This window comes from Coenobita brevimanus, chromosome 116 (assembly GCF_032717465.1).
Source record: "Coenobita brevimanus isolate Jiangsu-jjx chromosome 116, ASM3271746v2, whole genome shotgun sequence".
Classification (NCBI taxonomy): domain Eukaryota; kingdom Metazoa; phylum Arthropoda; class Malacostraca; order Decapoda; family Coenobitidae; genus Coenobita; species Coenobita brevimanus.
Window position 1 is genome coordinate 10,893,228 of NC_137069.1, and position 15,000 is coordinate 10,908,227.

The following is a 15,000-nucleotide window of genomic DNA, read 5'->3' on the forward strand; positions in this document are numbered from 1 at the left end:
CTTAGCTCGAATTTAAGACTGAAGTCGAGATCGAGACTGAGGTTCAAGTCAGAGTTAGAGACCAATGTATAGAGATCAAAATTTAACTCAAAGTCGATGTTGAGACGATGTGGAAAACACTTTGTGATCGAAATCGAGAGCAAGGTTGTGAGCAAATTCGAGATCAAGGTCAACATCGAGGAGGAGGTCGAGGAGGAGGCAGAGGTCGAGGAAGAGGTCGACATCTAGGCGGAGGTCGAGGTCGACGAGAAGGTCAAGGTCAAGGTCTAGGTCGAAGTCTAGTCTGAGGTCGAAATAAAGATCAAGGTTCATTTTCGGTCGAGATTGTGGTTAAGGCTGAAGAGAAGGAGATAAATTGAAAATAAAATGAAGTGAGGTGAGGTGAGGTGAGGTGAGGTAGGGTGGGGTGAGGTGAGGTGAGGTGAGGTGAGGTTGGAGTATGGGTAGAGATGAGGGTTGGAGGAATGAGGTAGGATGGAAGGGGAGGGGGGAGGAGTTGGGGGAGGGATGGGGGTGGGAGTGGGGAGAGGGGACGGGGTGAGGGGGAAGAGGGATTGGGGATGGGGATGAAGGTGGTCGTGAGGAAAGGGAAGGGAGTGGTGGCTGCTCTGGTGATAGTGGTGAGGAAGGGGGTGAGGGTGAGGGTGGGCCTAAGGAAAGCGGTAGGGGTGGGAGTGAGAGGGGAAGGAAGATGGATATGGGAGTGGGAGTGGGAGTGGGGCTGGGAATGGGGCAGGTGGAGCTGGAGATAGAGAAAGGTAGAGGGTTAGGTGGAATTATCAGTGTTTTCCGTAATTCCCCTTGATAACGCTAATAAGTTGGTCATGGACAGGTGTGTGGCGCTAATCACACTAATCATTAACCTACCTGGCTAATTAGGGGACGGTAATTACATGTGTCGATGGGCCCTGGGGTAATCCTTTTATTAAATTAAGCTTTATTTTATTCCTGCCACCTCCAGACGATTTTATTCAGCTTATCAGAGACTGCGATTTAGCTTTTTTTCCTAATTACAACTATCTTTTTTTTTTCTTTCTTTATTCTTCCTGCATCCAGACGATTTTATTAAGCAGAGGAGTAGACTGTAGCACCAGTCGAGCAGGGCAATACTCCCGAGGTGGATGGAAAGCTGATGACAGGGAGTGCTGGAGCTCCCGTTTCATCAGCCCTCAGGACTAGTTCCTGACCATCCCCCTTTGCTGAACTTTTTCAGTGTCTCAGTTACACAGAGAGTAGGCCAGCATGCTCTCCAGCACAAATTTCTGTAACTATCTACACCAAACTACATGCACAGTACACACTACACTTCCTATTCAAAATTCAACAAAAATGGCGTCTCTTCACCAAGCCTCGGAGTCCCCAGGGGGGGGGGGACCATAAATGCCTCCACCATCCGCCCCTCTCTCGGTGACGACTCGAGGTGCCTGGAACCACTGTCTGACTCTCTTCTTCATTTCTGCAACATTCGCGGCCCTGTTAAGCACCACCTCTCCTCCTCTAAACCTCACCTTCTTTTTCTAACGAAGACTCAGCTGTCTGAGGCAACTGACAGCAAACCCTTTCCTGTATCCTCCTACTTTCTCGATACTCATTTCAAAGCCAAAGGTGGCTGTTGTGTATATATACGCAACGACTTATCTTGCTCTCGTGTTCCTGAACTCGATTCTTCTGAATTCTCTACACTCTGGCTTCGGCTTTCCTATCATTCTCTGACTAAATATATCTGTGCTGTTTACTTATCCCCTAATTCTACTATCAAAAATTCTTCGACTATCTTACTTCTACGATGGAACACATTCTATCCATTTCTCCTTTCTCTGAAATCTCCATTCTAGGAGATTTCAATGTTCACCACCACCTTTGGCTCTCCTCTCCTTTCACGGATCCACCTGGTGAACAAGCCTACATCTTTTCCATCCTTAATGACCTAGAGCAGCTTGTACAGCACCCTACCCGTATCCCTGACCGCCTTGGAGAGAGCTCCAACATACTTGACCTCTTCCTCACAACTAATCCTTCTGCTTACTCTGTTAATCTTTTCTCTCCGTTGGGCTCCTCCGATCACAACCTTATTACCTTAACCTGTCCTATTACGGCCTGTGGACCCTCCAGGGAAACGTCGTCTGTGGCATTTTGGAGCCGCGGACTGGGAGGCCCTCAGGCAGTACTTCTTTGATTTTCCCTGGAATGATTATTGCTTCCATGGCCGGAAGCCATCTGGGTGTGCCTTGCGCATTACGGAGGTTATTCTCTCGGGCATGGAAGCATACATTCCTTTCTCTTATCCTTTGACTAACGCAAGAAAGCCTTGGTTTAATCACGCTTGTTCTAATGCTGTCTGCAACAAGGAGAGGGCCTACAAAAGGTACCGGAGCCAACCCACCCCTGAATCACATCATCTTTACGTTTCTGCCCGGAATTGTGCTGAGTCTGTTCTTCACTCTACCAAAAATAATTTCATCCATACTAAATGCTCTCAACTCTCCAACTCGAATTCTTCCCACTCCTTCTGGCACCTTGCCAAAAATCTTTCTAATAACTTTACCTCATCATCCTTCCCTCCTCTTTTCTACTCTGATGGTTCTGTAGCTATTTCTTCTACTGATAAAGCAGATCTCTTCGCACAGACTTTCTCCTCCAATTCTACCTTAGACGATTCCGGTGCTGTTCCTCCATCACTTCCCCCCTCTGACTTCCTCATGGCTGACATTAAAATTTCTTCAGTTGATGTATTTTCTGCCATCACTGGCCTCAGTACTAACAAGGCATATGGGCCTGATGGGGTCCCTCCTGTTGTTCTCAAGAACTGTGCTTCTGTGCTTACACCCTGCCTAGGCAAACTCTTTCGCCTTTGTCTGTCAACTTGTACCTTTCCTTCTTGCTGGAAGTTTGCTCTCATTCAGCCAGTCCCAGAGAAGGGTGACCACTCCCAACCCTCCAACTATCGTCCAATTGCTTTAACGTCCTGTATTTCAAAAGTTTTCGAGTCAATTCTTAATAGAAAAATTTTAAGGCATCTTTCCTATCACAACCTTCTTTTCGATCGTCAGTACGGGTTCCATCAGGGACGCTCCACTGGCGATCTTCTCACCTACCTTTCAGACTCCTGGTCATCCTCCTTTCGGGACTTTGGCGAAAGCTTTGCCATTGCATTTGACATCTCAAAGGCTTTCGATCGAGTCTGGCATAAATCTTTAATTTCCAAACTGCCCTCCTACGGTTTCTATCCTTCTATCTGTGCCTTCATCACTAGCTTCCTTTCTGGTCGTCCTATAGCCGCTGTTGTAGACGGCCATCGTTCTTCTCCTAGATCTATCAACAATGGTGTTCCCCAGGGCTCTGTCCTATCACCAACTCTCTTCCTTTTATTCGTCAATGATCTTCTAAGCTGTACATCTAACCCTATCCACTCATACACTGATGACTCCACCCTTCACCTTTCCATTCGGTTCCCGCAACGCCCATCTCAACAGTTACTTCAACAAACAAGGGATAAGGCTATGGCACACCTAATGTCTGACTTGGCTCGTATCTCTGACTGGGGTAAAAATAATCTTGTTGTTTTTAATGCATCTAAGACTCAGTTTACGCATATCAACACGACAAAATCTTCCACAGGTATACCCACTAATGTTTAATAATATTCAGCTTAATCCTGCATCATCCTTGAACATGCTTGGGGTTTCATTTACTCGGGACTTATCTTGGAAAGATCATATTACATCTCTTGTAATATCTGCTTCCAAGAGATTGGGTGTGCTAAGCCGACTCCGCTCTTTCTTTACCCCTGCACAATTGTTGACTCTATACAGGGGTTTTATCTGCCCCTGTGTGGAGTACAACTCTCATGTGTGGGAAGGCTCCCCACATACAGCTCTTCTCAATAGGGTGGAGTCAAAGGCTTTTCGTCTCATTAACTCTCCTCCTCTTACTGACTCCCTTCAACCTCTGTCTCTTCGCTGCACTGTTGCATCTTTATCTCTTTTCTATCGCTACTTTAATGGTCACTGCTCCTCTGAACTGTCTGCTTGCATTCCTCCACCTCTACGACGGGCGCGTAGCACCCGTCTAACAGCAAACTCTCATCCCTTTTCTGTCCAACTCTCTAATGCAAGAGTTAACCGTTACTCCCAGTCTTTCATTTATGCAACAGGTCAGCTCTGGAACTGTCTCCCTCTGTCTGTATTTCCTGCTGCCTATGATCTCCAGTCTTTCAAACGCAGTGTGTCCAGGCATCTCAAAATGATCGAATCTTGAATTTGGCTCTCTATTGTATTTTGTTTTTCTCTTGGAGGGAACTGTTACTGCGGGCTCATGGCCTTTGGTTCCTTCTTCCTCGCATAAAAAAAAAAAATACATGAGACTTTTGAAGTACTTCTAAGTTATTTTTTTTTCCTTTAATTTCTTGCTACCTTCAGACGATTGGCTTAGGCGAAATTCAGCTGAGAAGAGACTTTTTTTTGTTTTTGAAGGGGGAGTGGATTTAGGCAAAGGTTAATTATTTTCTTTTTTATCTCTACATATTAATATATTTTCGTCTTGCTCCCTCCAGGCGATTTCCTTCAGCTTACGCGATATATATATATATTTTCACGAATTACGGATATTGCATTTAGACACACGTAAATTCTTCCTGTCTCTTATATATATATATATATATATATATATATATATATATATATATATATATATATATATATATATATATATTTTCTTTCTTTCTTTTTATTTCGTTCTTGCTAACTCCAGACGATTTCGTTCAGCTTCCTAGAGGCGTTCCAGCTGTTAAGGGCCTGTATTCCCGTCGGTTAAAGGAAGCCCCCTAACACCTCTTCCTAAGCGATTTATTTTGCTTATTACTCCTTACCATCCTCTTCTGTGTTGCATATATCCTCCCAATCCTCTGCATAAATAAGTACTAAAGGACATTTACCAGCCATATCCAAAAATAAATCGCTAAGGAAGAGGTGTTAGGGAGCTTCCTTAACCGACTAAGAACACGAACCAAAGTGAGATAAAGCCTTCCTTAACCCCTTCAGTACGAGAAATTTATCCGATGTTGAGAGGTTGAATGAAATTGTCTGTATATAGGACGAAGAAAAATGAAAAAAGATACAGAAAAAAAGATACGGAGGAAAGACAAGAGAAAATTGATACAGAAAAACAAGACAGAAAAATTACAGAAAAAGATACAGAAAAAACACACACAAAAAGACAGAAATAAGGTAATGGAAGAACATACAGAAAAAAGGATACAAAAAGATACAGAAAAGATACAAAAAAGATACAGAAAAAAACAGAAATAGAGAAAAAAGATAAAGAAAAAGATACAGAAAAAAAAATGCAGAAAAGACAAAAAATACAGGAAAGGAGAAAGAAAAAAGATAAAGAAAAGATACAGACAAAAGATACAGAAAAAAAAGATACCGAAAAAGATAGATAAATAAAATACAGAATAAAAGGTACCGAAAAAGAGGAAAAAGATATGTACAGGAAAAGATAGAAAAAATATACAGGAAAAGATACAGAAAAAAAAGATACAGAAAAGATAGAAAAATCATACAGAAAAAAAAAGAAACAGAAACAGAAAAATACAGAAAAAAGATACTGAAAAAAAGATGAAGGAAAAAAGGTAAAAAAAATACAGGAAAAAGGTTGAGAAAAATACAGAAAAACGATACAGAAAAAAAGACATTTATGTTTTTAATTTAATTCTTTTCCTGATGACATTTTGTCTGTAATTTTGCTACACCCACAGGATTATTATTATTATTTTTTTTCAGTTCAGGAAAGTCCTTTATTAGTGAAGGTTTTAATAAAGACCAATCTCTCTCTCTCTCTCTCTCTCTCTCTCTATCTTACTGAAAGTGTAAATGAAGACTATAACTCTTCTAAGTCGACATTTTTTCTCTCTCTCTCTGAAGGTGTTAATGATGACTATCTAACCCTTCTAAGTCTAAAACACTCTCTCTCTCTCTCTCTCTCTCTCTCTCTCTGAAGGTGTTAATGATGACTATCTAACCCTTCTAAGTCTAAAACACTCTCTCTCTCTCTCTCTCTCTCTCTCTCTCTCTCTTACTGAAAGTGTAAATGAAGACTATAACTTCTAAGTCGACCTCTCTCTCTCTCTCTCTCTCTCTCTCTCTCTCTCTCTCTCTCTCTCTCTCACGTCTGTCGTCGGTTTGAGTAAACTACTAGAGTTGTCCCAAGCATAAGGGCTAAAATAAAAAAAAATGAGAAAAAAAGTGACCTCGCTATGAAGCAGGTGATAAGAAAAATATATATAAATAATAGGAATAAATATAATCCCATCTTTTACCGATATAGTGTCAGTTTTTAAAATCTGAAACATATGTATACAACTATTTTTTTTTTCCCTTAAATGCAGGGAAGAAGGAACCAATGGCCAGAATCCCGCAAGGTTGTTCCCTCCAAGAAATGACAAAAACCAGATATCAGTGAGCCAAATTCAAGGTTTTTTTACTTCTAGCGTTAGTCTCCTGAGAATAGAGTTGTTCTGAGCATAAAGGGGGCAACAGAGGAGTATACATATATGTTTACGTGTGTCCTTTTTAATAGATGGAGGGAAAATTAGTGAGATAATTAACCCATTAGCCTAACTGGGGGAAGGGATTAGGTCTGCCCATTGAACCGCATCCGAAAAATAGGGTGACAAAATTGAAATACTCATTAGCGTCATTTATTATTATTATTATTATTATTATTATTATTATTATTTTAATTATTATTAATAATATTATTATTATTATCATTATTGTTGTTGTTGTTGTTGTTGTTGTTGTTGTCAGCGTAGTTCTTGCTGTAGTCATCCTCCTCCTCATCATCATAATCATCACCATCATCATCATCATCATTATGCAAGACTCTTTTGTTCCATCTGAATTGTATCTCAGTCCATACATATAGTACAAGGCGAAAGTGACCAGTCGCCTGTCCGTGAGTGGCATTATTTGAGCACTAACCCATCCATACCTCTGATGTAAACCCTTATAAGTCATATCCAATTGAAGCGCCTAAACCCACTAGACCACCCCACGCCCCTAAGAAAATGATATGATAACACCCACCCCTATTTTGTCCATTATAAACAAGAGCATACCCATTCGGCTGGCCATTAGGCAATCAGAGAGAGAGAGAGAGAGAGAGAGAGAGTAATGAGGGAAAATTTACTGTCATCGATATAAATATACACGTAAAAAACAGATAAAAAAAAACTATAATATTTTCTTCCGCAAAGCGTCAATGTTAATAAAAGAACAGACGATTAAAGTTGGTTTTAGTTAACATGTAGGATAAGTAATTTTTGTGTGCCGTCAAACAGTGTGAAATAAATGGCATGAATGAACGAAGAATTTCAGACAGTAAAAATTAACCCTTTCAGTGCGAGATGCTTGAAATAAATGGTGTACTTGTGGCGGAGTTATAATGTTCACCAAATATCAATAAGCAAGGTTCAGCCAGTGCAAAGAACTGAACTCTCGCGCGCTGACATTACGATGGAAACAGTAAAAAAAATTTGGTAGCTTTCCTTTGCGATAATTATGCCTTTTTATTTTTCCCTTGATCAACAATGAGATTAATCAGATTTTTGACTCGGCGGCTCCAGGTGTTTTCAGATGGTTAGACTTTCTGAGTACGCGCTCTGGCCGTCCAGGTGTTGATGCCTTTACCTGGTTTTGGCTTGTTCCGGGTAACGCTGGAAGAACACAACACAACACAAACAACTGGAGGGGAATATTGACTGTGACCAAGAGAGACCTGGCCATAGGGACAAAATCATCTACATCATCATCATCAAAATACTACTACTACTACTAATCATCATCATCATCATCACTAATTCTCTTCACATTTTATTCTTCTCTTCCCTTCCCAATCTCCCCACCATCTCATTCTTTCATCCCCTCCTCTCTCCATAATCCTTCCCTTCCTCTCCCCGTCCCCTTTTCCTCCTTCCCTCTTCTCCCTCTCCCTTTTCTCTCTCCCCTTCTCCCCCTCCTCTCTTTTCCCCTCAATCCATTCCTTCCCACTTCATTCTCTTTCGATTCTGAAACACCGCCATGCCATCAGAGTTCAAGGAGTAAAGTCTCTCTCTCTCTCTCTCTCTCTCGGGATAAATATTCATGCAGCCTTTTCATACTTCTGAAGAATAACAATGGGAAAGACGAGAGGGCAAAAATTTACCACAAAAATCTCAGTTCCCTTATTTTTCTTCCTACTCCAGCTTTGTGTTCTCTCTCTCTCTCTCTCTCTCTCTCTCTCTCTCTCTCTCTCTCTCTCTCCACATATCCGTTTACCTGCCTAACTAAAATCTCTATTGATCTGTCTATCTGCCTTTCTATCTATCTCTCTGTTTCTCTTTCTGCCTCTCAATTTATCTGTCTATCCAACTTTATCTGTCTACCTGTCTCCACCTCTCCATGTCGTTCCATCATGATCTATCTACTTGTCTACTTTCTATCTGTCTATATCTATATATATCTCTATGTTCATCTATATTTTGTAACTACAGTACATATATCTCTACATCTATATCCATCTATAGCTGACTGTCTATCAGCCAATCAATCCATCAAACATTCCGTCTATCTATCCATCTATCTATCAGTCTATCTATTTATCAGCTTATAATCAGCCTCAGTCCGTCCTCAACAAGACAAAGGCCTCTCAAGTCTTTCTCCTCTCCCACCAATTAACCTGTCCTATGCCTCCTACCTGTGTGAAATTCTCTCTCCTTGTCTAACACCTTTATTGGCATTTTCTGGTTATCCTTGTGGGGTTTTGTGGCAGTGTTCTCCCCCCCCCCTCTCTCTCTCTCAGCTTATCTACCCATCTATTTCCATTCAGCTTCTCATCTAAGCTCACCATTATTCTCTCTCTCTCTCTCTCTCTTCCATTTCAACTTTCTTTCCCCGCCCTCCCCACCTTCCTCTTCTTCCTTCACTTTCCTTCTTCTGCTTCTTATCGTAGTGCTTTTGTATTCTCTCCTTCTATAGTCTTTTTTCTCATCCTTCCAAACTTTTTCCTTCCTCCTTCCAATCTCCCTCCCTCCTCCCCCTCCTTCGCCTCATCTCAGTTCTCCCCCCCCCCCTCCTCCTATCCCAGTGCTTCCTATTACGTTACAGTATCTTCCTACTTTTTTCTCCCTTTTTAGTCTTTATACTCTTCCCTCTTTCTCCTCCTCTTTCCTTTTCTCCTTCCTTCTTCCTTCACCTGGATCTCCTTTCCATTTCTCCTTCTGCCTCGACGATTCCTTTTATATTCCTCCTCCTCCTCCTTCTCTTCTTCTTCCTCCTCCTCCTCCTTCTCTTCTTCCTCCTCCTCCTCCTCTTCCTCCTTCTTCTCCTCCTCCTCCTCCACTTCCTCCTTCTTCTCCTCCTCCTCCTCCACTTCCTCCTTCTTCTCCTCCTCCTCCTTTTTCTTCCTCACCCCCGTCCTTCTTATCTCCGTTTTTTTTTCTCAGTGTTTATATTACATTACCTTTCTCCTTCCTCTTCCTTCTTTCCTCGCTTTCTTCCTTCTTCTATTTCTTCCTTTTCTTGTTCCTTCTCTCTCCCATCTTCCTCTTCTTCCTTCGCATCCTTCGCTCTCCTTCTTACCTTACTTTTTTCCTTCTTTCTGATGATCACCTTTCTTTTTCCATCTCATCTTTCCTTCTTCCTCCTTCTCTTCTTCCTTCTTCTCCTCTTCCTTCTTCTTCTTTCACATTTATGCTCTTCCCTTCTTCCTATCACCGTTCTCCTCATCAACCTCTTCCTTTCATCTGCCCATCTTCCTAAGTGTCCTTCCTCCCTTCCTCCCTCCTTCTCCTCCTTCTTCCTCCTCCTCTTCCTCTATCAATCTCCGTTGTTCCCCTCTCTCTCAATGCTTCCTACTACATCACCTTTCCCTTGCCTCTCTCCCTTCTCTACCCTCTTCCTTCCTCCCCCTCCTTCTCTCTTCCTCCTCCTCCTCTTACTTCTCATAGTCCTCCTTCCTTCTTGATTGCTCTTCCTTCCTCCTCCTCTTCCTTCTCAAAGTCCTCCTACCTTCTTGATTCCCCTTCCTTCCTCCTCCGCCTCCTCTATCTCATCTCCTTTTTCTCCTTCTCTCTCAGTGCTTCCCATTGCAGTATACCTTTCCCTTTCCTTCATTTTAATAATCTTTCCCTCCCCTTCTCCTTTTCCTTCTTCCTCCTCCTTCCTTCCTTCTACTTCCTCCTCTTCCTCTATTTCATCTCCGTGTTTCCCTCTCCCTCAATACTTCCTATTACATTATCATTCGCCTTCCTCTCTGTCTTCTCTGCTGTCTTCCTTCCTTCTTCCTTCCTCCTCCTCCTCCTCCTACCTCTTCCTCCTCCTCTTCCTCTATTTCATCTCCGTTTTTCCCTCTCTCTCATTGCTTCCTGTTACATTACCTTTCCCTTTCCACTTATTTCCACATCTTTACCTGCCCCATACACTCTCCCTCTACTTTGTTCACAAATTAGTTTTCCTCTCTTCTTCTCCCCTCTTTCTCTGCTTCTCTGTCCTCTCCCTATATTCTCTCCTCACCTCTCTTCTCCTTTCCACCTCTAGTTTACTCCTGTCTCTCCTCTCCTCTCCTCTCCTCTATCCACCTTCCTCCCATCCCTTCTCCCTCTTTCTCTGCTTCTCTAAACTCTCCCTTTATTATCCCATCATATCTCTCTATTTTCTCCTCTTTTCTGTCCCCTATGTTACTTTCTCTCTCTCTCTCTCTCTCTCTCTCTCTCTCTCTCTAACAGAACAGAAATGAGAATGTCTGTGTTTTTAACTAAAAATATATAAATCCGTAATCGTACTGAAGGGGTTTAAAAACAGGAGACCACAATCTCTCTCTCTCTCTCTCTCTCTCTCTCTCTCTCTCTCTCTTACTGTCCATCGTCTCTTTCCGAGACTTCCTTTCTCCCCTCCTCCTCTTCAGTTCGGCTTAATTTGGCTCCCCTCCTCTCTCTCTCTCTCTCTCTCTCTCTCTCTCTCTCTCTCTCTCTCTCTCTCTCTCTCTCTCTCTCTCACTAATTCTAGTTCCTCTTTTTATATCTTTTTACTCTTTTTTTTTTTTCAAGTTTTAAAGCAATCCTTCTCTTTTTCCTATTCAGTTCCTTGTGTCTCTCTTTCATATATCTTCTCTTCTCTTCCTCACTCTTCTTCACTCTTCTCTCCTCTTCCTGTCTTCCATCTCCACCTCGCTCTTCTTTCTCCTCCTCTTCCTTCCAATCACACCGCTACTTTTTCCTCCTCAACTTTCTATTCACATGTCTTTCTCTTTCCCTCTCCATCTCTCCACTTCGCTTCTCCTTCCCTCCTCTCTCTTGCTCTCTTCTCTACTCTCATCATTCCATTAATCTCTCCACTCTTCCTTCCCCTCTCTTCATCTTCATCATCAATCTTCCTCTCCCTCTCTCCTTGCCAAACATACCTCTCCCTCCCCATATATATTCCCAGCTCCCTCTCCTTTCCTTTCTTCCCTCCTTCTCTCCTTTTTCTTTTCCTTCCTTCCTCCTTCCCCCTTTCTCTCCTCCCTCTCTCCCTCCCTCCTACCTTCCTCCTTCCCTCCCTTCCCTCCATTCACGGTTCGTTGCCTCCCTCTCTATACATTTTCAGTCACTTTCCAAACAGTCTTTATCCTCTTATGCTCATTTACATCACCTCTCAGTCCCATTTCCACTGATAGCTCTTCTCTGCTCCTCTCTCTCTCTCTCTCTCTCTCTCTCTCTCTCTCTCTCTCTCTCTCTCTCTCGTATTTTTTTTTTTTTCTATTTCTCCTGTTCTGTCCCTCCCTCATTCTCTCCCTGATTCCTTTCCATACAAATCTCTCTCTCTCTCTCTCTCTCTCTCTCATCCTTCTATTTCTCCTATTTCCCTCCTTCCTTCCTTTTCTTCTCTCTCATTCTTGCACACACACACGACCCTCTCTCCCTCCCACACGCCTCTCTCACTCTCTCACTTTTCTCCCAGGGTGTGGCAAAGATCCATTGTTCCTCCTCCCTGATAGAGATTGACGGCTCTCTTTCCCACCAATATACTCTCCTCTCTCTCTCTCTGAAAGAGAGAGAGAGAGAGAGAAGACTGAGAAAAAGCAACGAGTCGTTATAAATGGAGTAGAGTCAGACTGGGCTCCAGTGACCAGTGGTGTTCCTCAAGGATCGGTGGTGGCACCAGTCCTATTTATTATGTATATTAACGATATCGATGTTGGCCTAAACAACTTCGTTTCTAAATTTGCAGACGATACAAAAACTGCCAACATTATATTAACTGAAGAAGACAGAATTAGCCTTCAAAATGACCTTATCAAAATTGTCAACTGGTCAGAAAAATGGCAAATGCCCTTCAATGTAAGTAAATGTCAGGTACTGCAATGTGGGAAGAAAAACAAAAGGTATGATTACGAAATGAAGGGCTAAATCATTAGCAAGTCCTCACTTGTTAAGGATCTAGGCGTACTAATTTCAGACGATGAGAAATGTTCGAATCAATGTATCTCTGCCGCCAATAAAGCCAACAGGGCCCTAGGCTTCATCAAAAGACATTTTACATATAAAAGCAGAGATATTGTAATCCCCCTATACAAAAACATAGTCAGGCCACACTTAGAGTTTGTAGTGCAATTTTGGGCTCCTCAACAAGTCAAAGATATAGAAATACTGGAAGCAGTCCAGCGTAAGGCTACCAAGTTAATCCCATCCCTGAGGAATGAGCCGTATCTCGAGAGACTCAGGAATTAAACCTATTCTCTCTTAGAAAACGGAGACTCAGGGGACAACTGATTGAATGTTTTAAGATTCTAAAAGGCTTTAGTAATACTGATTCAAGCAAGCTATTCACAGTAATTGCCGAGACTGTAACTCGAGGAAATGGTATGAAGTTGCAAGCAAGGAGGGCTAATCCTGATACAACCAAAAACTTCTTCACTTACTCTGTTGTAAACGAATGGAATAAACACCCTGGGAATGTGATTGCAAGTGGTGCCATAAACATCTTTAAAAAGAGACTGGACATGTATCTCGACGCGATTGATATCGTTTAGTTAGGATGGAGCAATTATTGCATATTCGCGTCTACATTCATCTGTCTATTAAACACAATACACCTAAACTAGTAATCGACACAGACAATATTTTAGGGCAAATATAATAGTTAAACATTCTATTCATCTTTTTATATGGAAAAAAATGAGTAAAAAAAAAAAAAGTATATGCATAGAGTAAGTATGTGGCTGTATGCCTAAATTTTCCATTTCCATATTATTCTACTTTCTGCCTATCCTATAAAATTCCTTCAGGTTTTTCATTCCTGCAAGGTATTACTTCCTCTCCTATTTCCTGTACGGCAAATGCCGGAGGGTCTGGAGGGTGGGGGAGAGAGCCTTCTGCTGTGCTATCCTTTTCTCCTGCTCCTATAATTATAGCACTGTATTAGTATTAAGGCCGGACCGCCTCGTAGGGACCATAAGGTCTGTGTGGTCTGTGTATCTATGTAACTCACTCTCTCTCTCTCTCTCTCTCTCTCTCTCTCTCTCTCTCTCTCATGTCGTCCATCTCCTCTCTCATACACTTCATTTCGCCCTTTCTGCTCTTCATTCTTGCCTTATTTTGCTACCCTCTGCTGTCTGTCTGTCTGTCTGTCTATCTATCTGTCTGTGTCTGTCAGTGTCTGTGTATCTATCAATCTGTCTATCTACCTATCTGTCTATTTGTTTGTCCATTTGTCTACCATTTATTTTTCTCTCTACATACCCCCCTCCCTTCCTCTCTCTCTCTCTCTCTCTCTCTCTCTCTCTTAGTATCTCCCCATTCCCCCATCACACACACAATAATACCTACCTTCACTTACACATTATCATTTTCTAAATACAATGGACTCCTTTCCTTGTGTAAATGACCCTGATCTCGTGTTTCTGAGAGTTTTGTTCATTTTTATTTTATTTTTCCATGAGAAGGATTTGGTTTGTTGATGAGTTTGTTTGTGCTATTAGTGAGAAAATTTCCCTGCTAGGCTACGTATATAGGCACAGACGCACATAAGCATACATACGGTTCATATAAACAAACACACACACACACACACACACACACACACACACACACACACACACACACACACACACACATTTATTTATTATCGCCCGCCTTGGACCGATAATATTTTTGCCTGCCTCTGTGTGTGTGTGTGTGTGTGTGTGTGTGTGTGTGTGTGTGTGTGTGTGTGTGTGTGTGTGTGTGTGTGTGTGTGTGTGTGTGTGTGTGTGTGTGTGTGTGTGTGTGTGTGTATTTTCCCATTATATCTCATGGATGGCTTGATTAATCAACATGAAACCTTCAGGGTATCAAGATATGACCAAAATCTTCCGGTCCCTCGGCCCCCCTGAACCCCTCTAGGGGTGGTGCCTCTGGCCCCCAAGTAGGCGGCGCCGTCCCAAGCCCCCAGGGGGGGCGCCTGCCCCCGAAACCCCCGGGGGGCCCGCGCTTGCAACTTGGCCACCAGCATATTTTGGCGGGCGATTAGCATTCTGCTCCCAAATGCTCTGCCTTCATTTTTATTAAGGTGCTCACCCAGATCTATACCTGACCCATTCAGGGCAAGGATTTCACTTAATAATAATTCCTCTTCTCAGCTCAGGTGATGGCCAGGTGTAGTCAGGCTGGGGATAAATTTGACTAGTAACCAAGGAGACTCAATCGTACGTCATAACCAAAACCCATCGAATTTCGTGAAAAAAATAGGTATCGCGATATCAAAAGTTTTTATTTAACACAGAATAGGACAGCAAGGTGTAATAAGCGAGAAAAAAAAAATCGCTTAGGAAAGGTGTTAAGGAACTAAATTTTGATGAGGGAGATGTCCATTTACAACAGATGAAAATAAACATAATTCCAGACGATTTTCTTCAGCTTTGTAAGGAGAGAGAGAGAGAGAGAGAGAGAGAGAGAGAGAAATATATATATATATATATATATATATATATATATATATATAT